The sequence below is a fragment of the Tursiops truncatus genome, chromosome 14 (genome assembly GCF_011762595.2).
Source record: "Tursiops truncatus isolate mTurTru1 chromosome 14, mTurTru1.mat.Y, whole genome shotgun sequence".
Taxonomy (NCBI): Eukaryota; Metazoa; Chordata; class Mammalia; order Artiodactyla; family Delphinidae; genus Tursiops; species Tursiops truncatus.
In genome coordinates this window covers 60,536,126-60,563,654 of record NC_047047.1, presented here as the reverse complement: position 1 = coordinate 60,563,654, position 27,529 = coordinate 60,536,126, and the positions used below count along the sequence as shown (strand labels likewise).

Genomic DNA, 27,529 nt, shown 5'->3' with positions numbered 1-27,529 from the left:
TGAAGTGAATAAAAATATGTACAAAGCAAGTTAATTGGGGAATCATTAGGGAAAATATATTTAGTCTTCAAAAGTGAAATTACCTTGTTAAATTCACCAAAATCCAGGTTCTAGTTCTCATTCTTGGATATCTAGAAAATGAAATAAAATGTATCAGTATATGCCAAAATAATCAGTCTTTCAATGAGCGTCAACATCAAACAAATTCACACAAGGCTAATATATGAAATCTAATACCAATTTTGTAATGAATAACTCCATTCATCTAATTTCCAGATGGCCAAGTTCTCTGCTCAGTGCATCTCTTTCCCAATATTAACACAACTGTAATGCCAAGATAGTACTCTTTTTTTTTTTGAGAGCATGCAATGAAGCTAAGGGATGGCATAATCTTCAAAGGTTCTCAGCCAAAGACAGTAATTCCTCCTGAAAGTATTTAAACTGAACAGCGACTGGCAGTGTTCGTGGGGTATTACTGGGGCTTAGTGACCAGGACTTAGCATGCTGTTCATTGAGAAACACTTAGGTCTGTCCTGAATGAAATACAAATAAATATCTGGTCAGTAGTGAGGCCTGTCAGAATGCACAAATCCCAAGATCAGTGTCCTTTTTTCCTTATAATGCTGGACCGAGAGACGACAATCTACAAAGAATGAAGAACCCTAGCACACAGCTTGTGGTCTGTGAATATCATTTTATATTAACAGAAACTAGAGGTCCTAAGAGAAATGGCTGACTTCATATCTGGTGCAGGAAATGAACAAGATTAATCTTGACTATCTTTTGCCAGAGAGCAAGAAAACTATCAAAGACTAATGAGCCCATGCCAAAGGGACAGAGGAGTCAAACTAAACGGGCTTCCACTGGCCTAGGATAGAGTAAATGAATGACCAAAAAAAAAAAGTAAAAAGTAATTACAATGGATTGCAACACATCAAATATATAAGAACCTATAAATTCATGATTTTTAAAAAGTAAATGTCATTGTTTACTATAATGGACCAACTCAATATTCTGCAAATTAACAAATAAAAGAAAAATATCAAATATTTATCCTGATTTTCCTCTAAAACTTTATTTCAGGGTTACCAAATATTTGATAAGGGTAAGTTCTTTTCCACTGAATGCCTGACAAAAGTAGAGGAGGAGTGATAAAATTTAAAACATCACCATTTTGCAATTCCAATTTTATTAATAATGGATCTAAGCAATATTCATCAGAGGATTCAAAAACCTAATGGTGCCGTAGAAAATAAGCAGCACCACCTATGTATATTTTGAACTAAAATACTGAAGTTAAATCAAATCAAGTCTTAAGAAAAAATTCATTTATAAAAAAATAGGAAGGTAGAGAGTGATTTTTAAAAGTCCTCTCAGGAAAAGATAATCAGCCAAATTCACAATGTGGGGCATCCTACAGGACAAATGACCTGGTTTCGGTAAAAAACAGATAAATTAAAAAATCAGAAACAGAGAGAGAAAAGGAAAAAGACTATTACTGAATAAAAGAGAATTACAAGGCTTAACAGTCAAATGTGATGTGAGGCTCTTGTTTGCATCTTGCTTTGAACAAACCCATTGTTAGATAATTTTCAGACAGGGAAACTTGAATATGGCTTGTGTATTAATATTAAGAAACAGATGCTAACTTTTTCAGGAGTAATAATGTCATGATGGGTACATAAAAATTCACTGTCAATTAGTGAAGCATACTGAATGATTTAGGAGGGAACTAACTGTTGGGTCACAACCTGGGGAGTTTCCTGTGTGAAATATAAAACTGGACCTGGTACACAGAAATATAAAACTGGACCTGGAAAAGAAGAGACAAAAGAAAGAGACAGGCCACTCCAGATTTGTAGGTGGTGATTTTAATAAGCAAGGGAATGTACATACGAGGCTTGTCTTGGGCAACCTCAAGATGAGTAGATCTACACACCCACCTCCCAGAATCTTAAGTTTATATAGAAGCCTTAACTGGTTTAGTCACGTATTTAGTCCTAGTGTAGGCGTGGTGGGCAGAACATACACTCCAAGGTCAAGGCAGGGCATGAGGAGGCTCCAGTTGAGCCTCCTGCTCGCCAGTCAATGTGTGGTCATGTCTTCTCAATGACCTCCTCCAACAATATCATGATGCCTAGCATGCTCTAAAATACTCCAGAAAAATTAGAAATGTGTAAACGGGGAATAGAAGGATTAGAACTGGCAAAATGTTGATCATTATTGACATCAGTTTATTATCTTACTCTCTATACTTTTGTGTATGTCATTCTTCATAAAATATTTTTTAAAAGAAGAAACTACTAGAGACACATAGCCACAGTTATTTCTCTGAGTTCTATTTCGATAAATAATTTCATTAGGTAGGTTTATACTGATTAAGCTCTTCATGGCAGTGTAATTCTTTTTTTTTTTTTTTTTTTTTTTGCGGTACGTGGGCCTCTCACTGTTGTGGCCTCTCCCGTTGCAGAGCACAGGCTCTGGACGCGCAGGCTCAGCGGCCATGGCTCACGGGCCCAGCCGCTCCGCGGCATGTGGGATCTTCCCAGACCTGGGCACGAATCCGCGTTCCCTGCATCGGCAGGCGGACTCCCAACCACTGCGCCACCAGGGAAGTCCCAGTGTAATTCTTTCAGCTGCTCAGGACAAGAACCTAGAGATCGTCCTTGACTCCGTTTATTCTTTCATGCCCCACATCAACTCCATCCACAAATCTTGGCTCTACTCCTCCTCCCACGCACTGCATCTGTCTCTGTCACCGGCAAAGCCCATTAACAATTCCCAGGAAATAAAAATAGAATCTGGGTAATAAAATAAAGTCTAACCTTTTTATTCTTCCTTTGTGCTTATTCTTGTTTCACTTGCCCACAGGGGGCCGCATGCAGAAGCCTGGCACCCGTTAGTTCAGACCAGAGTTCCTAGTGAGAAATGGCTGCCCCAGCCTTTCAGCTCCATGGGCGGTGTGCAGAAGCGCTGCACACGACACCTTAGTTCAAGACGGCAGCCATGGGCCGTGTGCATAAGTGCCACCCACGCAAGACACCTCACTTCTTCATGGCAGCAGCGGGCTGTGCGCAGAGACACTGTACCCAGTACTGCAATCTGGAGCCTGAGCAGTGCGGCTGCGCGGGACTCTAAGAACCCGCCCCTTTCCGGCTGCAGAGATCCCCGTAAAGCAGCCCCACCCATGGCCCTTGGGGAGAGCAGGTACTGTAGAGCCAGAGCTTGTACCTCTCCATTCTTTGATCAAAGAATAAAACTTTCCTTTGCTTCTGAACCGAACTCAGTCTCACTTGATTGCCTTGAAGGGCATCAGGCAGAAGGACACTTGTTGTGGCCCAACTGGAAAGGGTTGGAAACATCTTTTTCCAAGTTACACTATCCCCTCCTCTGAATTATTACAAAAACTTCCTAACTGGCATAGTTGCTTCTATCTTTCTGCTCTTTTGGTTTATTCTCAACAGAGCATCCTGAATGTTTCTATTAAACCTCGGTCAGGTCATTCCTTTGCTTATCACCTCTGCCATGGCACAAACCTACAGCCAATAATCTCATCTCACTCAGATTAAAAGGAAATGTCTTTAATAAGCCTACAGGGTTCTACGTGATCTGGACCACCACTGTCTCCTGTCACTCTCCTCTTCACTCACTTGATTCCAGCCAGACTGTCCTCCTCATTATTTCTCAAACATAACAGTACATTACAGTCTCAGGGTCTTTGCATTTGCTGTTCCCTCTACCAGGCATACACTTCTCCCACATATCTGTAGGGCTTGTTCCCTCACTTCTTTTAGGACTTTGTTCAAATGTCACTTTCCCATAATTCCCTTTTTTTTTTTTTTTTTTTTTGCGGTACGCAGGCCTCTCACTGTTGTGGCCTCTCCCGTTGCGGAACACAGGCTCCAGACGCGCAAGCTCAGCGGCCGTGGCTCACGGGCCCAGGCGCTCCGCGGCATGTGGGATCTTCCCGGACCAGGGCACGAACCTGCGTCCCCTGCATCGGCAGGCGGACTCTCAACCACCACGCCACCAGGGAAGCCCCCCCATAATTCCCTTTTTAAAATTAAATTCGCTATTCCTCTTCAATTTTCTGACAATCATGCAACATATACATATTGAACTTATTTATATATTTCTGTGTCCTTTATTTTCCATGAGAGATTTATGACTCTTATGTTCACTGCTAGATACCCAGCACTCAGAAGAGTGTCTGGCACATAGTAAGAATTCAAAAATTATTTGCTGAGTAAATAAATTAAGCTACTATTCCAATAGCATTACTGGCCTTAGAGGTTCATTATCCTCCCAAGTGTGTTACCTTGACTAGTTTAAACCATCAGGGGGAAAACTCACTTCTTTCATTATTCACTCAGTCTTTCAAAATACATTTACTGAGTACCTTCTATGAATTAGGAACTGAAAATACAATAATTAATAAGATAAATGTTATGTACTCTCCTATAATCATCTCCCAGCTCTTAGGGAAGGAGGGACACTTCACTGTCAACCTTTGTTTAGTCTATATAGATATTCAATCAGTTATTACAGACTCTAGGGCAAATCTTCATAAAACAGAGTTATAGGGGTACTATGAGATATGGATCCCCTCTGGATTTGGGCAGGCTTTGAGGGAAGTGTGGGGCTGGTTGGGGTCTCAAAGCCAATTGCCTCCAGTCATTAGACTGCTCTTCTGGGCTCTTCCAAGAGCAGCCCAAGAGGAATGGGGTATGACAGTATTCCACATGGTCTTCTCAGGTGGTGAGCACTCCCAGCACTTACTGTTGTGCCCTAATGCTCTTGTGTGGAGCCCAGGAGTAAATCTGCAACCTGGACAAAAGGGAGGTATTACTGCTAGAGGCACTTAAAGAGAACCACACAGAACAGCAACCCAATCTACAGCCAACTGGGGGAACTCCTCGTGAGTTAGGTCCATGCAGTGGCTAATAGCTGAAGTCTTCATAAAATCCAGGTACTTCTGACTGTTTGTGCCTTTCTAGTGATGTCCAGGCTCACAAAGGCCGCTCTAACAATGTATGCACATTCTGCAAATGAGAGCTCCATCATTATTTTTAAATATTTAGATTTGAGATAATTTTTCATTATCATAAAAATTTTAGCATTGCATTTTTCAATGAAAGAAAAGCTATACTGGTTATATACTATAAATCTAATTTTAACTGTTATAAATTTTTGAATTGCTATAACAATGGTATAAAATTTATTACATATTTGTGGGAAGAAATTTTCTTGTTGAAAATGACTATCAAAAATTTGAAGACATCATTTAAAGTCTTAATCAGAAATTGTTGGTGGTCATTTCAAGTATAAAATCCAAATAAAACTTATAGTTATGTTCACTGAAACAAGATCAAGTTTCTTATTTGAAATTTCAAGATTTTATATGAATGTTTTCTTCCAATTAAAGATCTAGCATTTTTTCTAACATTTTGCTTTATAAAAAGATGTAATCAGGACTTCCCTGGTGGGCCAGTGATTGAGACTTCACCTTCCAAGGCAGGGGGTATGGGTTCAATCTCTGGTCATGGTGCTAAGATCCCACATGTCTCGCAGCCAAAAAACCAACAAATAAAACAGAAGCAGAGGACCTTCAAGATGGCAGAGGAGTAAGATGTGGAGATCACCTTCCTCCCCACAAGTACATCAGAAATACATCTACATGTGGAACAACTCTTACAGAATACCTACTGAAAGTTGGCAGAAGACCCCAGACTTCCCAAAAGCCGTGTGGCTGACAGGGTCTTGGTTCTCCAGCCAGCTGTCATGCGTGAGCATCTGAGGTGGGAGAACCGCGTTCAGGACATTGGACCACCAGAGACCGCCGGCCCCACATAATATCAATCGACCACAGCTCTCCAGGAGATCTCCATCTCAAGCTAAGATCCAGCTCCACTAAAAGACCAGTAAGCTACAGTGCTGGACACCCTATGCCAAACAACTAGCAAGACAGGAACACAACCCCACCCATTAGCAGAGAGGCTGCCTAAAATCATACTAAGTTCACAGACACCCTAAAAACACTACCAGATGCAGTCCTGCCAACCAAAAAGACAAGATCTAGTCTCATCCACCAGGAGGCCTACACAACACACTGAACCAACCTTACCCACTGAGGGCAGAAACAAAAAAACAACGGAAACTACAAACCAGCAGCCTGTGAAAAGGAGACCTCAAACACAGTACATTAAGCAAAATGAGAAGACAGAGAAATATGCAGCAGATGAAGGAGCAAAGTAAAAACTCATCAGATCAAACAAATGAAAAGGAAATAGGCAGTCTACCTGAAAAAGAATTGAGATTAATGATAGTAAAGATATCCAAAATCTTGGAAATAGAATGGAGAAAATATGAGAAACGATTAATAAGGACCTAGAAGAACTAAAGAGCACACAAACAATGATGAACAACACAATAAATGAAATTAAAAATTCTCTAGAAGGAATCAATAGCAGAATAACTGAGGCAGAAGAATAGATAAGTGACCTGGAAGGTAAAAATAGTGGAAATAACTACCACAGTGCAAAATAAAGAAAAAAGAATGAAAAGAACTGAGGACAGTCTCAGAGACTTCTGGGACAATATTAAACACAACAACATTTGAATTATAGGGGTCCCAGAAGAGGAAGAGAAAAAGAAAGGGACTGAGAAAATATTTGACGAGATTATAGTTGAAAACATCCCTAATATGAGAAAGGAAATAGTCAACCAAGTCCAGGAAGGACAAAGAGTCCCATACAGGATAAATCTAAGGAGAAACATGCCAAGACACATATTAATCGATCTATCAAAAATTGAATACAATGAAAAAATAATAAAAGCAGCAAAGGAAAAGCAACAAATAACATACAAGGGACTCCCCAAACAAATATTATTTGGTGTAAATATTTATGCACTAAACATAGAAGCACCTCAATACACAAGGGAAATGCTAACAGCCATAAAAGGGGAAATCAACAGTAACACAATAATAGCAGGGGATTTAAAACCCAACCTTCATCAATGGACATATCAACCAAAATGAAAATAAATAAGGAAAAACAAGCTTTAAATGATACATGAAACACAATGGATTTAATTGCTATTTACAGGACATTCCATCCAAAAACAACAGAATACACTTTCTTCTCAAGTGCTCATGGAACATTCTCCAGGACAGACCTATTTTGGAGCACAATCAAGCTTTGGTAAATTAAATACAATTGAAATCGTATCAAGTATGTTTTCTGACCACAACGCTATGAGACTAGATATCAATTACAGGAATAAAACTGTAAAAACTACAAACACATGGAGGCTAAACAATACACTACTAAATAACCAAGAGATCACAGAAGAAATCAAAGAGGAAGTCAAAAACTACCTAGAAACAAATGACAGTGAAAACACAACGACCCAAAACCTATGGGATGCAGCAAACAGTTCTAAGAGGGAAGTTTATAGCAATACAATTCCACCTCAACAAACAAGAAACATCTCAAATAAACAACCCAACCTTACACCTAAAGCAATTAGAGAAAGAAGAACAAAAAAACCCCAAAGTTAGCCGAAGGAAAGAAATCATAATGATCAGATCAGAAATAAATAAAAAAGAAAAGAAGGAAATGATAGCAAAGATCAATAAAACTAAAAGCTGGTTCTTTGAGAAGATGAACAAAATTGAAAACCATTAGCCAGACTTATCAAGAAAAAAAGGGAGAGGGGCTTCCCTAGTGGCACAGTGGTTGGGAGTCTGCCTGCCAATGCACGGAACATGGGTTCATGTCTCAGTCCAGGAGGATCCCACATGCCGCGGAGCGGCTGGGCCCGTGAGCCATGGCCACTGAGCCTGTGCTCTGCAACGGGAGAGGCCACAGCAGTGAGAGGCCCGTGTACCGCAAAAAAAAAAAAAAAAAAGAAAGAAAGAAAGAAAAGAAAAAAAGGGAGAAGACTCAAATCAACAGAATTAGAAATGAAAAAGGAAAAGTAACAACTGACCCTGCAGAAATACAGAGGATCATGAGAGATTACTACAAGCAACTATATGCCAATAAAATGGACAAACTGAAAGAAATGGACAAAGTCTTAGAAAAGCACAACTTTCTGGCACTGAACCAGGGAAGAAATACAAAATATAAACAGATCAATCACAAGCACTGAAATTGAAACTCTGACTAAAAATCTTCCAACAAACAAAAGGCCAGGACCAGATGGCTTCACAGGCAAATTTTATCAAACATTTACATAAGACCTAACACCTATCCTTCTCAAACTCTTCCAAAATATAGCAGAGGGAGGAACACTCCCAAACTCATTCTACGAGGGCACCATCACCGTAATACCAAAACCAGACAGAGATGTCACAAAAAGAGAAAACTACAGGCCAATATCACTGATGAATATAGATGCAGAAATCCTCAACAAAATACTAGCAAACAGAATCCAACAGCACATTAAAAGGATCATACACCATGATCAAGTGGGGTTTATCCCAGGGATACAAGGATTCTTCAATATATGCAAATCAATCAATGTGATACACCATATTAACAAATTGAAGGATTAAAACCATATGATAATCTCAAGAGATGCAGAAAAGCTTTCCACAAAATTCAACACCATTTATGATAAAAAAAACTCTCCAGAAAGTAGGCATAGAGGGAACTTACCTCAACATAATAAAAGCCATATATGACAAACCCACAGCCAACATCATTCTCAATGGTGAAAAACTGAAACCATTTCTTCTAAGATCAGGAACAAGACAAGACTGCCCACTCTCACCACCATTATTCAACATAGTTTTGGAAGTTTTAGCCACAGCAATCAGAGAAGAAAGAAAGAAAAGGAATAAAATCAGAAGAGAAGTAAAACTGTCACTGTTTGCAAATGACATAATACTATACATAGAGAATCCTAAAGATGCTACCAGAAAACTACTAGAGCTAATCAATGAATTTGGTAAAGCAGCAGAATACAAATTAATGCACAGAAATCTCTTGCATTCCTATACACTAATGATGAAAAATCTGAAAGAGAAATCAAGGAAACACTCCCATTTACCACTGCAACAAAAAGAATAAAATACCTGGGAATAAACCTACTTAAGGAGACAAAAGACTTGTTTGCAGAAAACTATAAGACATTGATGAAAAAATTAACGGTAATACAAACAGATGGAGAGATATACCATGTTCTTGGACAGGAAGACTCAACATTGGGAAAATGACTATACTACCCAAAGCAATCTACAGATTCAATGCAATGCAATCCCTATCAAACTATCAATGGCATTTTTCACAGAACTAGAACAAAAAATTTCACGATTTGTATGGAAACACAAAAGATCCTGAATAGCCAAAGCAATCCTGAAAAGAAAAACGGAGCTGGAGGAATCAGGCTCCCTGACTTCACACTATACTACAAAGCTACAGTAATCAAGACCGTATGGTAATGGCACATAAACAGAAATGTAGATCAATGGAACAGGATAGAAAGCCCAGAGATAAACCCTCGCACATATGGTCACCTTATCTTTGATAAGGGAGGTAAGAATATACAGTGGAGAAAAGGCAGCCTCTTTAATAAGTGGTGCTGGGCAAACTGGACAGCTACGTGTAAAAGAATGAAATTAGAACACTCCCTAACACCATACACAAAAATAAACTCAAAATGGATTAAAGACCTAAATGTAAGGCCTGACACTATAAAACTCTTAGAGGAAAACACAACCAGAACACTCTATGACATAAATCACAGCAAGACCCTTTTTGACCCACCTCCTAGAGGAATGGAAATAAAAACAAAAATAAACAAATGGGACCTAATGAAACTTCAAAGCTTTTGTACAGCAAAGGAAAACATAAACCAGACGAAAAGACAACCCTCAGAATGGGAGAAAATATTTGCAAATGAAGCAACTGACAAAGGATTGATCTCCAAAATTTACAAGCAGCTCATGCAGCTCAATATCAAAATAACAAACAACCCAATCCAAAAATGGGCAGAGGCCCTAAATAGACATTTCTCCAAAGAAGATATACAGATTGCCAACAAACACATGAAAGGATGCCCAACATCACTAATCATTAGAGAAATGCAAATCAGAACTACAATGAGGTATCACCTCACACCAGTCAGAATGGCCATCATCAAAAAATCTGCAAACAATAAATACTGGAAAGGGTGTGGAGAAAAGGAAATCCTCCTACACTGTTGGTGGGAATGTAAATTGATACAGCCACTATGGAGAACTGTATGGAGGTTCCTTAAAATCTAAAAATAGAACTAACATACACCCCAGCAATCCCACTACTGGGCATATACCCTGAGAAAACCATAACTCAAAAAGAGTCATGTACCACAATGTTCACTGCAGTACTATTTAAAAAACCCAGGACATGGGAGCAACCTAAGTGTCCATCGACAGATGAATGGATAAAGAAGATGTGACCCACATATACAATGGAATATTACTAAGCCATAAAAATAAACGAAATTGAGTTATTTTGTTTCGTATTTGAAGTGGATGGACCTAGAATCTGTCATACAGAGTGAAGTAAGTCAGAAAGAAAAAAAATAATAACATATGCTAACACATATATATGGAATCTAAAAAAAAAAAATGGTTGTGAAAAACCTAGTGGCAGGACAGGAATAAAGACACAGACATAGAGAATGGACTTCAGGACATGGGGTTGGCGAAGCGTAAGCTGGGATGATGTGAGAGAGTGGCATGGACATATATACACTACCAAATGTAAAATAGCTAGTGGGAAGCAGCGACATAGCACAGGGAGATCAGCTAGGTGCTTTGTGACCACCTAGAGGGGTAGGATAGGAAGGGTGGGAGGGAGACGCAAGAGGGAGGGCATACGGGGATATAAGTGTACATATAGCTGATTCACTTCGTTATACAGCAGAAACTAGCACAATGATGTAAAGCAATTATACTCCAATAAAGATGTTAAAAACAAAAAACAGAAGCAATATTGCAACAGTTTCAATAAAAGACTTTAAAAATTGTCCACATCAAAAAAATCTTTAAAAAAAAATAAAGATGTAATTATTTTCATCACCATGCCTTACATAGTTACTCCCAAATTTTTTCTGATTTACCCCCAGGAAATATTATCATTTTCTACATGTGCTTTGACATTAAAAAAAAAATGTTGATAAGTACTCCACTTTGGAAACTTGTATGCCATGGATGAATCAGTTGTCCTCTTATATATGAACCTTTTCAGACAGTCGAGATTTCCAAATGGCATTTCAAACCTCATTCTCTCATGGTTGATTCCTGTGCAGACAGACACAAGCACTGGTGACAGGAATAGCCTCCCTGCCCTATCACTCAATTCCTCAGTTCCTCAGAATGAGATCAAAAAGGCTTCATTCTTTTGAAGGAGAAATTATACCACTGTTTTGGAATGTCATTAAAGACAGTATGTGAGTTCACTAAGAGGATGTGTTGATGGTACAGATTTCCAGTCCAAGTTAGAATGACTGCTTCAGGGTCGAAGAAGTGAGCTAAAATTATCCCAATTTATACCAGAATGACATTTGCCACAATTATTATAGTATATAATCTTAAGCAATAGGAAGAGAGTATGGTTAAAATCACCATTGCCATCTTTGATATGTTGAATATCTTTTAGGCTCATTTACCTTTTTTTCTAAAGAACTTAGAACTTGAGCCCCTAAGGGTTACCTTTATTAATAATGCGTTTGACTGCGTAATTATCAAAACAGTGTATAATCAAAGCTGTGGCCTCAGCATGATCAGACAGCTATGCAATTTACTGCCTATGTGATAGCAGCTGTCTTCCCATTTGTGTGTGTTTCTTTTCTATTCAGCAATGGAAGGGCCTAGTGCAACCATAAGTGAGGCTTTATCTGCTGCATATCCATCATCACTCTGGCTTATTCAAAGAAGAGATCTATGCATGGCATAAAAGGATATTTTTCTAAGTATTAAGACAAATGTTAACACTTGGAGAATAATAATTATATATGGAAAAATTAAAATCATGCAAATGGCTGATGATCATGGCTGTGGAAAGTGGAGGCCAGGACTCTGTTTCCATTGCCTTCATAACGCCCCCTAATATAAGGTTAGGCTTTATCCCTAGAAAAAAATCTAATAATTGTTTATTGGTTTGAGTGAATAAAAGATATAAAATGTCTTTAATATTCATAGCATTCATCACTGGTACATTAAGAAGAGCACAAGGCTTTATTGATACTGAATCTTTGGTCAGGCATGAGGAACAGGTGTGAACAGTAAGTATGCTACAACTCTATGATCTGATGAAACCTTAGCTAAAAGCCTGTTCTCCCAGACCTATGGCTTCCATGCAAAGCTATATGCTGTGGTTTCATTTTTAAAAATTATTTCCTGCTGCAGAAATTCATTGAGAAGTTGAGTTTTTAGGGAGAATATGTAGCAAACTGTTGAGTGCTTCAGTCTGGAAGCATCATAGATTGTAAACACTATATTTATAATGATGCTGATGCTAGCTCTGTTGTGTCTGGATAGAGGAAGGCACTCTGCTACTCTGTCAAATGCCTCACACACATTCTCATTTAATCCTCGGAATGCTTTTACCATTGTAACCCAATCTTACTAATGAGGAAAATAAGCCTTAGCATCTGAACCAAGTATGTCTGACTCCAAATGCCATGCTCTAACCCCTTGGCTCACTGCTTCTTAACAAACACACATTAATGTCCCTACATTTTACACATCAGATCTAGAAAAGATTTCTCATTTCTGTGATAATGAAAAATGATCTCAAATCTAAATTTCAAACCATTTAGGAAAAAAGTATCATTTTTGTTGCTTTATAGGCTTGAATTAATTATTTGTTAAATTATAAAATCATTTTTTTCCCTTTGGAAACCTGCATACTAATATTTAGAGCCAACTTGAAGACAATGAAGATTTGGGTATTCTAATATATATTTGAACAATTATTAAACACTGATCACTGTGATTGTAACCACTATGAGAAAAGAGGATACCCACAGCCAGACAAGTCAAGAATGAGTTTTCCAGGTCATTGGCTCTGCCTAGAACTGCCTTGGTGAATCATGTTTCACACAGCCTCTCAATGCTGAGTTAGCATCTATGTACATCAAAGCTGTGGTCAGAATGGCTAATTCATGCGCTAAGCCCAAATGTCAAGATTTGTTAAACACGTATTCCTTTAGAAAACTACCTAACCGAACCCACTGGAAGAAAAGTGATAGAACAAATTATTTGTCTACGTTCGGATTTAGGTGTTTTAATTTACTGCTGTGAGTAGTAGCCAAACTTTTATTGTTTGGATATGGCAGAGCAATAGTCTACCTGAGGAAAGGATGAAGGTCTATTCCTGAAAGTCTTCAAGTACAGGCATGTAAAGAAATGAGTGAGATTGATAAAGTTTCTAGTAGTATATGATACAGAGGCTAATAAGGGAGCCCTCCAGTCTTCCCTAACCATATTGAATAGGAATGCATTATGAATGAATAAATCAGCAGCTTAATGATATAAAGGCTTTCAATGTATCAACGCTGCTGTTCATTATTAATCTCTCTGCTCCTTTTCCCCACGCTTCTTTTTCCTTCTCTTCACTCTAATGAGGAATGTCTCATGACAAGTGTAATAACCCCCACCACTACCACCGGAACATACACACCTTCTTTTTTTCTTAGAGTGGAATAAGGAGACTTATAGATCCAAAGGCAAAAATCTGCCTCTCACTCTCTTCGTCTCTTTTCTTCACCCCCAGTTCCACTCAACCAACAACAAGAGAGCACATGCTGGACTGCTCACAGTGATGTGCATTTGCTGTACCAACAACGTCATTCTTCACACTTTTTATAGTCCCATAAAAATTAGTAGTGTTTGGACAGTCATTACATGACAGCATGGGAATCCTGCTACCATCTCTCCCAGATTTTACTCACATAAGGAAAGGGAAAAAAAAATGACAAACATTAACTAAAAGGATGCTTATAATATGATAGAGTGTCACTTATATGTACCACAACATATTACTGGGGTTAACGTGAGACTCTCATATAAAGTTTATGCAGCTGTCATCTTTGCCTTCCACATCCTTTCCACAGTCAGTGGCTTCTATGTACTCTGGATAGATAACCCCCACATAATTATATTTGAAATGTTCAGAGACACAGAAACTGATATTTGGCTACAATCCTTGATTTTCCTGAGACCTAGAAGCTCAGTGAGAAAAACTCAAATCCTATACCCTTCAGTTAAGCTAAAGCCTTATACAGACATGTCTGATGGAACAAGATAGGCATGCAAGGTCATGGCAGAAAAGAACATAAGGCCCCAAGATAAAATCATTGCAAGTTGTAAATGAGTTAGAAAGACAGGACTTCACAAGAGTGCTTGGACATTGGAAAGAACTAGTTAAGTGTTCGCATTTTTTCATAGAACTCTTTCTAAAATAGACTTACATAAAGCTGCTTTTGAAACAATGAATTCACTGATTTTTGAATGGGGTTTTAGTTACTTTGACGTGTTTTTGTTCTGAGAACACCTCCAGGACTCTTCTGAACTTTGGAGCCCATGGATGTTTTTCCGTTTACTTAGTGCTAATATATGGGCATTTATTGGTTAATTAATTAATTGATTTCTACTTTTTATAGATGTTGGACAAGGAGTTATTTAACTGACCAATCTCTTACTCTATTGAGGAATCCATCTCTCTAATTCTGATCACTCACTGGCTCTCTCAGCCCATATTTAAAGAGGAAAAAATGAAATGACCTGTGTAGTTATATTTGAAACTGTTCTTTCTAGGGGTATGATTTGAAGACATGTGATACAAAGCAAGTAAAGTATTGAGGACATTGTAAGCACATGAAGTAGGGTATAAAAACACTGGTTGGATTATTATAATATTAGCCTAGCTTTGAGTCAGTTTCTTAAGTTCCCGTTGGATCTTGATGGAGTTTCTCCAGGCATGTAAACTATTCCCTGGGTACAAATTAAATACTCTCAAGGCCACATTCACTTTCTCAGTCTTCTGTGGAAGGAATTCATTAAATTGGACTTCTCCACTAGACTGAGAGACTGAATGTAGTTTCTTTAAATGCTCTTTAAGTAAAGGAAAGATGACTTTTAAAAAGTGTATTGATTCGGCAACCAAAATCAAAACCATTTCTGAATCTGTTTACAGAAAGAATAAGCAGAGGGCCCTTTGTCTGCTGAATATCTCATTCTGGCTCCAGATTTCTAACCTACAGTCATATAGCTCTGGAGAAGGCAAGCCTGAGTAAAGAATTTTAAGAAGAATTTGATGGCATGGAGCATGATGATGTTTACCTATCCCTATTTTCCTATGTAACACATCCACAATGGAATGGTGCCTGGATAGGGCAGAAAGAAGCTGAAAAATAAGGACACAGAGCAGTTATGAGGAAGTCAGTAAAATACATGGAAACAAGACTATTATGGGTTTCCAAGTTAGTTGCAAATCCACCAATGAATAGGTAGGTCTAGCAAAATATTAAACCCAGGTTAGGAGAGTAGCCATCCTCTAATTACAAATATACCTCTTCTTCAAACAGACTTTAAAAAGAGAAAGAAAAGAGGCATACAAGATCTTGAAAAGAAGGCAATGACGGTAATGAAAAAAGATGGTAAGCAGAGCTTCACTGTATCTGAAGAAAGGCACTTAGAGGCCACTGGGTGTTGAAACAGGGCTGTGACCAGGGGCCACTGGGTGTTGAAACAGAGCTGTGACCTTCCAACATGAACATGGAAGTAAATTGATGAGGGCAAAAAGGGAAATGTGAACACTGTTGAAGAGAGAGTTGCAAAGAAATCTGAGGACTTTTAGGACCAATAGTAATTACACGTAAAAACTCCTGAGGTTCTGGTCTTGCACCCAACTTCCTTTCAAAGTAACCTTTGAGGACCTGCATATGGGGAATGATACAGGCAGTACTAGCAACTTAGAGTAAGATTAGGCTTGGGACAAATTTTAGGAAAATTTGCTGTAAACTTTAGTAGAAATATAAACAGGCAAAGAAAGAAAAAGAAAGGAAAGGAAAAAGGAAAGGACTGAAAGTTAACATAGGATTGTCTCCTGAGTTAAAGTTCTATGCCTCGGAAATAAGTGGGGCTTTGGCAAGATAATGCTCAAAATCTAACCAATAAAAGCATCTTACAGTATAAACATCTACTTTGACCCAAGAGGTCTACTTACAGGATTAGTGACTAAGGACACATTTTAAAATGTAGAAAATGTTTTATACACACATATATTTACCAGAGGATTATCTATAATTGTGAAACCCAAACATCCAACCATAGGCGGATAGTTAAATGAATGAGATTTTTCTGAAGACTTGAAAATGAGATTTAAACATCCAGGCAATAACATGAAACAATGTTGTTACAATTAAAATGCAGGTTGTAATATATAGATATATATTTTTTAATCAGTATTGTGAAAAATCCTAAGCATAAAAAAAAAATTTTAAAGAAAAGTCACAAATAGTCAAAATTCTTGCATTTGGGTGTGTAGGATGATGCCAACATCATTCTCCTCTTTCCCTTCCCCTTCTGATTTCTCATCTTCTACTTCATCAATATAATCTCCAAGTTTTATTTAATAAGCTTATATTATTCTTTAAATGATTAAAAACAATAGGGTAGAGGTAAAATTCCATCTGAGATTTTTCCTACAGGAAATAGTTTAAGATGGTGATTCTCAACTTAAGCATGTGTCAGAATTAGCTAATGTCCAGGATTCTGTAGTTCTGGGGCGGGAGTGAAAATTTCGCATTTTTCACATGTTCCCAGATGATACTGATGCTGCTACCACAGGGACAACACTTTGAGAACTACTGCTCTTAGAGAAATGTTAACATTCATTCATTATGAATCTCAAGATTTTACCCATCTATCCAATCACTTCACCAGAAGGCTCTACTCATGTGATACACTGTAGCGAAATTGACTCTACAATAATATGACTGAACATTTTGCCCTTGACTTTTATCCAAGGTCAAATTAAATATGACACTTTTCTTTTTCTTGGAGAGGGCAATTGAGGCCATTATTATATGTGTTCCAAGTTGCCTTGTAAAAGGCTCATGTTGAGACAGCCTCATCCATCAGAGGGCAGACAGCAGAAGGAAGAAGAACTACAATCCTGCAGCTTTGGGAACAAAAACCACATTCATAGAAAGATAGACAAGAAGAAAAGGCAGAGGGCTATGTACCAGATGAAGGAACAAGAGAACACCCCAGAAAAACAACTAAATGAAGTGGAGATAGGCAACCTTCCATAAAAAGAATTCAGAATAATGATAGTGAAGATGATCCAGGACCTCGGAAAAAGAATGGAGGCAAAGATTGAAAAGACGCAAGAAATATGTAACAAAGACCTAGAAGAATTAAAGAACAAATAAACAGAGATGAACAATACAATAACTGAAATTAAAAATACACTAGAAGGAATCAATAGCAGAATAACTGAGGCAGAAGAAGGGATAAGTGACCTGGAAGACAGAATGGTGGAATTTACTGCTGCTGAACAGAATAAAGCAAAAAGAATGAAAAGAAATGAAGACAGCCTAAGAGACCTCTGGGACAACATTAAACACAACAACATTCACATTATAGGGGTTCCAGAAGGAGAAGAGAGAGAGAAAGGACCCGGGAAAATATTTGAAGAGATTATAGTCAAAAGCTTCCTTAACACTGGAAAGGAAATAGCCACCCAAGTCCAGGAAGTTCAGAGAGTCCCATACAGGATAAATCCAAGGAGAAAAACGCCAAGACACATAATAATCAAATCGGCAAAAATTAAAGACAAAGAAAAATTATTGAAAACAGCAAAGGAAAAATGACAAATAACATACAAAACTCCCATAAGGTTAACAGCTGACTTCTCAGCAGAAACTCTACAAGCCAGAGGGGAGTGGCATGATATACTTAAGGTGATGAAAGAGAAGAACCTACAACGAAGATTACTCTACCCAGCAAGGATCTCATTCAGATTCGATGGAGAAATCAAAAGCTTTACAGACAAGCAAAAGCTAAGAGGATTCAGCACCACAAAACCAGCTCTACAACAAATGCTAAAGGAACTTCTCTAAGTAGGAGACACAAGAGAAGGAAAGGACCTACAAAAACAAACCCAAAACAATTAAGAAAATGGTCATAGAAACATAAATATCAATAATTACCTTAAATGTGAATTGATTAAATGCTCCAACCAAAAGACACAGGCTTGCTGAATGGATACAAAAAGAAGACCCATCTATATGCTGTCTACAAGAGACCCACTTCAGACCTAGGGACACATAGAGAATGAAAGTGAGGGGATGGAAAAAGATATTCCATGCAAATGGAAATCAAAAGAAAACGAGAGTAGCAATACTCACATCAGATAAAATAGACTTTAAAATAAAGAATGTTCAAGAGACAAGGAAGGACACTACATAATGATCAAGGGATCAATCCAAGAGGAAGATATAACAATTGTAAATATATATGCATCCAACATAGGAGCACCTCGATACATAAGGCAACTGCTAACAGCTATAAAAGAGGAAATCGACAGTAACACAAAAAATAGTGGGGGACTTTAACACCTCACTTACACCAATGGACAGATCATCCAAAATGAAAATAAATAAGGAAACACAAGCTTTAAATGGCACAATGGACCAGATAGATTTAATTGATATTTATAGGACATTCCATCCAAAAACAGCAGATTACACTCTCTTCTCAAGTGCACATGGAACATTCTCCAGGATAGATCACATCTTGGGTCACAAATCAAGGATCAGTAAATTTAAGAAAATTGAAATCATATCAAGTATCTTTTCTGACCACAATGCTATGAGATTAGAAATCAATTATAGGGAAAAAAAAGTAAAAAACACAAACACCTGGAGGCTAAACAATACGTTACTAAATAATCAAGAGATCATTGAAGAAATCAAAGAGGAAATCAAAAAATACCTAGAGACAAATGACAATGAAAACACAACGATCCAAAACCTATGGGATGCAGCAAAAGCAGTTCAGAGGGAAGTTTATAACTATACAAGCCCACCTCAAGAAGCAAGAAAAAGCTCAAATAATCTAACCAGGCTTCCCTGGTGGTGCAGTGGTTGAGAGTCCACCTGCCGATGCAGGGGACATGGGTTCGTGCCCCGATCCGGGAAGATCCCACTTGCCGCAGAGTGGCTAGGCTCGTGAGCCATGGCCACGGAGCCTACGTGTCCAGAGCCTGTGCTCCACAATGGGAGAGGTCACAACAGTGAGAGGCCCATATACTGAAACAAAAAAAAAAAAAATCTAACCTTACACCGAAAGGAACTAGAGAAAGAAGAACAAGAAAACCCAAAGCTAGCAGAAGGAAAGAAATCATAAATATCAGAGCAGAAATAAATGAAATAGAAACAAAGAAAACAATAGCAAAGATCAATAAAACTAAAAGCTGGTTCTTTGAGAAGATAAACAAAATTGATAAGCCATTAGCCAGACTCATCAAGAAAAAGTGGGAGAGGACTCAAATCAATAAAATTAGAATGAAAAAGGAGAAGTTACAACAGACACCGCAGAAATACAAAGCATCCTAAGAGACTACTACAAGCAACTGTATGCCAATAAAATGGACAAACTGGAAGAAAGGGACAAATTCTTAGAAAGGTATAACCTTCCAAGACTGAACCAGGAAGAAATAGAAAATATGAACAGACCAACAACAAGTAATGAATTTGAAACTGTGATTTAAAATCTCCCAACAAACAAAAGTCCAGGACCAGATGGCTTCACAGGTGAATTCTATCAAACATTTAGAGAAGAGCTAACACCCATCCTTCTCAAACTCTTCCAAAAAATTGCAGAGGAAGGAACATTCCCAAACTCATTCTATGAGGCTACCATCACTCTGACATCAAAACCAGACAAAGATACTACAAAAAAAGAAAATTACTGACCAATATCACTAATGAATATAGATGCAAAACTCCTCAACAAAATACTAGCAAACAGAATCTAACAACACATTAAAAGGATCATACACCATGATCAAGTGGGATTTATCCCATGGATGCAAGGATTCTTCAAGATACACAAATCAATCAATGTGAAAAACCGTATTAACAAATTGAAGAAGGAAAACCATATAATCATCTCAATAGATGCAGAAAAAGCTTTTGACAAAATTCGACACCCATTTATGAGAAAAACTCTCCAGAAAGTGGGCATAGAGGGAACCTACCTCAACATAATAAAGGCCATATATGAGAAACCCTCAGCACATATCATTCTCAATGGTGAAAAACTGAAAGCATTTTCTCTAAGATCAGGAACAAGACAAGGATGCCCACTCTCACCACTCTTATTCAACATAATTTTGGAAGTCCTAGCCATGGCAATCAGAGAAGAAAAAGAAATAAAAGGAATACAAATTGGAAAAGCAGAAGTAAAACTGTCACTGTTTGCAGATGACATGACACTATACATAGAGAATCCTAAAGATGCCACCAGAAAACTACTAGAGCTAATCACTGAATTTGGTAGAGCAGCAGGATATAAAATTAATGCACAGAAATCTCTTGCATTCCTATACACTAATGATGAAAAATCTGAAAGTGAAATTAAGGAAACACTCCCATTTACCATTGCAACAAAAAGAATAAAATACCTAGGAATAAACCTACCTAGGGAGACAAAAGACCTGTATGCAGAAAACTATAAGACACTGATGAAAGAAATTAAAGATGATACCAACAGATGGAGAGATATACCATGTTCTTGGATTGGAAGGATCAATATTGTGAAAATGACTCTACTACCCAAAGCACTCTACAGATTCAATGCAATCCCTATCAAATTACCAATGGCATTTTTTACAGAACTAGAACAAAAAATCTTAAAATTTGTATGGAGACACAAAAGATCCCAAATAGCCAAAGCAGTCTTGGGGGAAAAAAGCGGAGCTAGAGGAATCAGGCTCCCTGATTTCAGACTATACTACAAATCTACGGTAATCAAGACAATATGGTACTGGCACAGAAACAGAAACAAAGATCAATGGAACAAGAAGAAAGCCCAGAGATAAACCCACACACCTATGGTCACCTAATGTATGACAAAGGAGGCAAGGATACACAATGGAGAAAAGACAGTCTCTTCAATAAGTGGTGCTGGGGGCTTCTCTGGTGCTGCAGTGGTTGAGAGTCTGACTGCCAATGCGGGGCACACGGGTTCAAGCCCTGGTCTGGGAGGATCCCATGTGCCGCAGAGCAACTGGGCCCGTGGGCCACAACTACTGAGCCTGCACGCCTGGAGCCTGTGCTCCACAACAAGAGAGGCCGCGATAGTGAGAGGCCCACGCACCGCAATGAGGAGTGGCCCCCACTCGCTGCGACTAGAGAAAGCCCTTGCACGGAAACAAAGGCCCAAGGCAGCCAAGAATAAATAAATTAATTAATTAATTATTTTTAAAAACGTGGTGCTGGGAAAACTGGACAGCTACATGTAAAAGAATGAAATTAGAACAGTCCCTAACACCATACACAAAAATAAATTCAAAATGGATTAGAGACGTAAATGTAAGACAGGACACTATAAAACTCTTAAAGGAAAACATAGAAAGAACGCTCTTTGACATAAATCACAGCAAGATCTTTTTTGATCCACCTCCTAGAGTAATGGAAATAAAAACAAATGGGACCTAATGAAACTTCAAAGCTTTTGCACAGCAAAGGAAACCATAAACAAGCCGAAAAGACAACCCTCAGAATGGGAGAAAATATTTGCAAATGAATTGGTGGACAAAGGACTAATCTCCAAAATATATAAACAGCTCACACAGCTCAATATTAAAAAAACAAACAACGCTTTGCAAAAATGTGCAGAAGAGGTAAATAGACATTTCTCCAAAGAAGATATACAGATGGCCAAGAAGCACATGAAAAGCTGCTCAACATCACTAATTATTAGAGAAATGCAGTCAAAACTACAATGAGGTATCACCTCACACCAGTTAGAATGGGCATCATCAGAAAATCTACAAACAACAAATGCTGGAGAGGGTGTGGAGAAAAGGGAACCCTCTTGCACTGTTGGTGGGAATGTAAATTGAAACAGCCACTATGGAGAACAGTATGGAAGTTCCTTAAAAAGCTAAAAATAGAATTACCATATGATCCAGCAATCCTACTACTGGGCATATACCCAGAGAAAAACATAATTCAAAAAGACACATGCACCCCAATGTTCATTGCAGCACTATTTACAATAGCCAGATCATGGAAGCAACCTAAGCGTCCACTGACAGACGAATGGATAAATACGTTGTGGTACATATATACAATGGAATATTACTCAGCCATAAAAAGGAATGAAATTGGGTCATTTGTTGAGACGTGGATGGATCTAGAGACCGTCATACAGAGTGAAGTAAGTCAGAAAGAGAAAAACAAATATCGTATATTAATGCACATACATGGAACCTAGAAAAATGGTACAGATGAACTGGTTTGCAGGGCAGAAATTGAGACACAGATGTAGAGAAAAACGTATGGACACCAAGGGGGGAAAGTGGCGGCGGGGTGGGGGGGGGCGTGGTGGTGGGATGAATTGGGAGTTTGGGATTGACATGTATACACTGATGTATATAAGATGGATGACTAATAAGAACCTGCTATATAAAAAAATAAATTAAATAAAATTCCAAAAAAAACAGTAAAAAAAAAAAGGCTCATGTTGAAAAAGCTTTCACAGAATAGGAAAGAATTTAATCTTACTTTGTTAATTACTTTTAATAGACAATAAGAACTGATTTTAACTTTACATTTATATCTCTGCTTTAGTTTTGAATTTAAGATGGTTTCCAAAAAATATAAGTCATGAGACAGAAAAAAGCTGCAAATAAATAGGTGAGGAAATCAGGACAAACCACCTGCATGACCCAGATGGCATAACCCTAGCCTCCTCACCTTGGGAAGGTGTGCATTTACCATTGCACTAGCTTCCCTCAGGCTTGGTTTTCTGTATTTTTTTCTGTATTAATTTCCTACTCCTTCAGTAGCAACTTTGAGACCTTTCTTGAAGATATATCTTCCTTTCTACCCCAAGTCCCCAAACAGCTACATCAAATTGTAGGAAGATACTTACATTCCTACTCCGCACATAATTAATCTTTGACTAAATATCAACAAATACAAATATTAATTTCACAGTTGAAATTAACATTTAAGGACAAGAATATTTAAGTGTACTGTCTCAAATATAGTTTTAAATATTTGTTTGAATATCTCAACAAAGCCGTGGGAAACAAAAGCTTCGAGAATATGAAAACCTCTCCAATTGGAGATCAAATAAAAGTGCTACAGGATTGTAATGAACTTCACTCAACATCTCACATTTAACCGGCTGAAAATGTTTGTTTTTCCTTTGTAAGCAGCATTCTATTCATCTTTTAGAAATGATGATCCTGTCTTACAATGGAAAACCAGTGTATTGTCCTATTGATGGAACAAAATGTCCTTGGCTCACTTATCCTCTGGGAAAACACTGCTTTTTGGTACCAGCTACTTAGCATATATTAAAGGAGCAGATTCCAGTAATTTCACTTTAGGGCTTAAAAGTCCAGAAGCTTCCTTTTGTTCAGCATAAAGGAAAATGTTGCTCCTATTTCCGATGTACTGGCTTCTGCTTAACTAAACTCTGGCAATACTAATTTCCTGCTCCAAAAGATCCAAAGAGCACAAGAGAAAGAAGCAACTTTAAAATAAGTGGTTGAAGTAATTAACCACATTTGGAAAGGAGAACATTGTGATCCAAGAGCAAGTAGGTCAGCAGCAAGTTTAAGTGAGACTCAATGTACTGCAGATACCTGCCTGCTCTTGCTGATTTGAGGAACATATGATAACCCAAATGACACACGAAAATTGCACACTGGCAAAAATCAGCAAAATAACAGAAGCCTCTATTTAAGGGATAAGGTTTTTTTTACTTTGTTTTTTAAGCAGCAAACCACATGATTGGCATTTGCTTACCTAATAAGGCTGTCAGGGATAACATTTTCAGGGTTGACACGTAATCAATTCAAATCAGTAGTTCAAGATTCAGATGAAACTTGTCAGTGATATGGTTCAGAGTTGTTTGGAATCAAAGTAAGCTCAGAATGATGGGTTGATGGAAATTATTTTTAAGAAATACTTATTAGGTTCCTCCTGGGTACAGAGTCTTGAATAAGACTCTGGAGAGACAGATAAATTATAAACATCTCTGAGAAATATTGTATACAAGGATAAACTGACGGAACTGCAACATGGAAAGAATTCAGTGTGTTTGTATTCCATTTTTTAAGGGAAACGTTATGACATAATTGGTTCAGAGTTTGCCCACTAGGGAGTACTGAGCACTCACCAGGGGTCAGATGCTTCACATAAACATTACCTCATTTAATCCTCATGACAGTCTAGGGAAGCAGGAACAATTGCACCATTTTACAAAGGAGGGGAAAATGAAGCTCAAAGTGCTTAAGCAACTGTCTCAAAATAGCATTGTTTGTGGGAATCAGAATCAAAGCTTGAAGCCAGGACTGGCTGACTTTTTAAAAACCTCTGTTTCCTACAACACACCAGGCTGCCATACAGCAGTCTCTTCCATGTTTTGGAGATGCCTTCATCTGGTTCCACAGCAACTTCACATTTTAAATCAAAGATCACTCTATTCTTAGGAAACACCACAAATCATATTCCCCTGAAACGTTAAATGTACCTCAGGCAGATTTCAGATCAAGAGGCATTTCTTACAGGTACTTGGACACCCTCAGGAAGCCATCAATTAGAAATTAAAACCTACTCACACATTCCCTACAAACAAAAGCAAAAAAGTATGAAATAATACTGGAGAGATACATAAAACCAGCTTAATCTTAAATATCTCAGTAAAACTATTTCACGAGACCACACAGTATACTGAAAAACTCTTTTGAAAGATCACTGTTTATGTCTAAACAAGCTGAATTTTGGCATGATGGCATAATAGAACACGTGTGTACTTATTCAACATTCATTGCATACTCACCTTGTGTGAGTACTCATCCACTCATACCTTACACAGCCAAATGCATTCTGAACCATTCCATTTGCCAGTAGCCATTGTGCATATCTGCATCTCCCTGGGCAATGTCACCACCTCACTTTAGCATCTCTACCTGTTTTAGACCTACTCATTTTTCAAGATTCAATTCATGCAGTACTTTTTCCATTGAAGCCTTTCCTTTTATCCTCAATCATGTATAATCTTCCTTCCTCTGTTATTGTTCTCAATAGCACTTTGTTTATAGTTCTATATAGTAATGCATTATATTTATTTATGCATATTTATTGATTCAACATTTATTTAATGCCTTCTAAGCGTTACTCTATCTAAATCGCTGCCTAATGCTAGTCTACAGAAATCAGAATTACGCGAAGACGCCCCAGCTTGAGTTCACAGCCTGGTAGAAGATGCTCACTTCACGCCTTGTATAAGACTGAAAGTTCTTCGATGTTTCAACTTAGGTCTTGTTCATTTCTGAAAATATAAACTAACATAAGACATAAACACATAGATCATGTGTTGCATAAACCAACACATGGTCTTTCCCACAGCTGCTTTCAAACATGGTTGTTTATTTTAATTAGATTAAAATAACATGCAATATTTGCAGTGAAAAATAATCAATGTATAGTTACGTATAGGGAGAATAAAGCATTTGTATCACTATCTTGTTATTTCAGGGTACAGGAAAGTAAGATTTTTTTCTTCTCCAGAGTATCAAACTAGGAACTAAGTAGATGGAGTTCCATGTTTATACTTATATGCCAGGACTCACTAGACTCTTAAATGAACATAATCTGACATTAAATGGATTTTAAATGTATTACTAGTCAAATTAAATCCCAAGAAACATTAAATAAATTACATAATGAAAATGCCTGAGGCAGCATGCTCACAAGGGGAATACCCACATACAACCATCAACAGAAAGCACACAAAATTGATGTCCATTTCTTTCTCTCACTATTACAAATGTGCTCTCCTATATTTTCCTTCAAAGGAAAAATGATGGAAGAGTGAAGCTTATTCCAATGTTGATTTAATTTTTTGTAGATAAGTTGCTTCCATATTTTAGCCAGCCTAAGTCCCATTGTGTTATAGCTCCTAAGTAGACGATTCCATTTTTTTCCCAACTCTTATCATTTTAAGTGTTACTTCTTATAGCTGATTTCTAGATCCGAATGACTTTGTACCTTTAGCATCTTCTTCCACTAGTCACTTAAGAAGGTATGTGTATATTACTCCTTGAACAAGTTTTGGCCCATTAGCAAAACTTGGGGCAGTGTAGAAGGTCAAGAAGCAATTTATTCTTTATTTTTTAAAGCCTTTTCTAGTGAAGGGTCGTTACCCTCCACAATTCAAGTGGACTAGCAGTTTCCTATGTTGATACTTTGTAGAACACTGGAATCTCACATTTTGTATCCCATTTACTCCTGATATTTCTCTAATAAAGAGAGTAAGTGCAAGCGATTAATTTAAGCTTGGTTAGCCTCCCAATAAAATTGGGGGAAAAATCAGCCAAATAGTGCTGGTGGCGTAGTCTGATGTAAGTACTAAATGGCAAAAACCTAAAAAATAATGAGAATTCTACTGCCTGATAAGAGATTTTTTAAAGGAATTTCCTGCAATCTTGAGGCAGAGCCAGAGTAAGAAGTGAAAAAGAAGGAAATGGAAACTGACGGAGCTAAATTTATTTATTTATTTGTTTGTTTAGACATTGAGATAATCCGTTTATTTAGATTTCTTTCATTGTACTTGTGCTCACTGTGTGTGTATTTAGTCATGTGTGCCACATGTGTAGGTTTGCATATCCACCGCCACAGCCAAAAAATTTTGGATGAAAGAAAAGTTAACCCTCTAATTTGGAATAGTTGATAACAAATTATATACAAAGTGGTCAAAACGGAGCTAAATTTGAAAAGAGCAATGAAGTGGGATGGAGAAAGGAAGCTAGTGCTATTCGCCCAAGAGACGCCGTGAGAAAGTCCCCTCTTCAAAGTGGCGTATGAGTCCTTACTCAGGTTCTAATATTAGAATGAATGACAGCATAAGTTTCTCTAGCTTTCTAAACTCCAACTGAAGGTAAGCAAGAAGGGGTGGAAAGGTCGTGATGCATTTACTAGTGGTCAGACTAAAGTCATTTCTTTGATATCCTGGGAACCCTCTTCACAGCACAAGGGAATGTATTTGAAAGCTTCTAATCACCCCTCCTGCTGAGCAATTCTGAACTGGGTAAGTTCAGCAGGTGTGTCAGTCAACAGTTTGGGCCAATACATCTCGTCAAATGTCTTCCTCATTACATCTGCCTCTGGCTATATACATATATTTTTTAAATTTTAATTTTATTGGAGTATAGTTGATTTACAATGTTGTGTTAGTTTCAGGTGTACAGCAAGGTGATTTAGTTATACGTACACATATATT

At 37.8% G+C, this 27,529-nt stretch overlaps 1 long non-coding RNA gene across 1 annotated transcript in view; it reads right to left on the bottom strand.

The window, feature by feature from the left end:
- LOC141276396 (uncharacterized) overlaps positions 1–27,529 on the bottom strand; it is a 245,760-nt gene that overhangs the window by 43,382 nt on the left and 174,849 nt on the right. The window contains exon 3 of the long non-coding RNA XR_012325894.1: positions 84–131. This is a non-coding gene — a long non-coding RNA (uncharacterized lncRNA). The remainder of the gene's footprint in view (positions 1–83; positions 132–27,529) is intronic.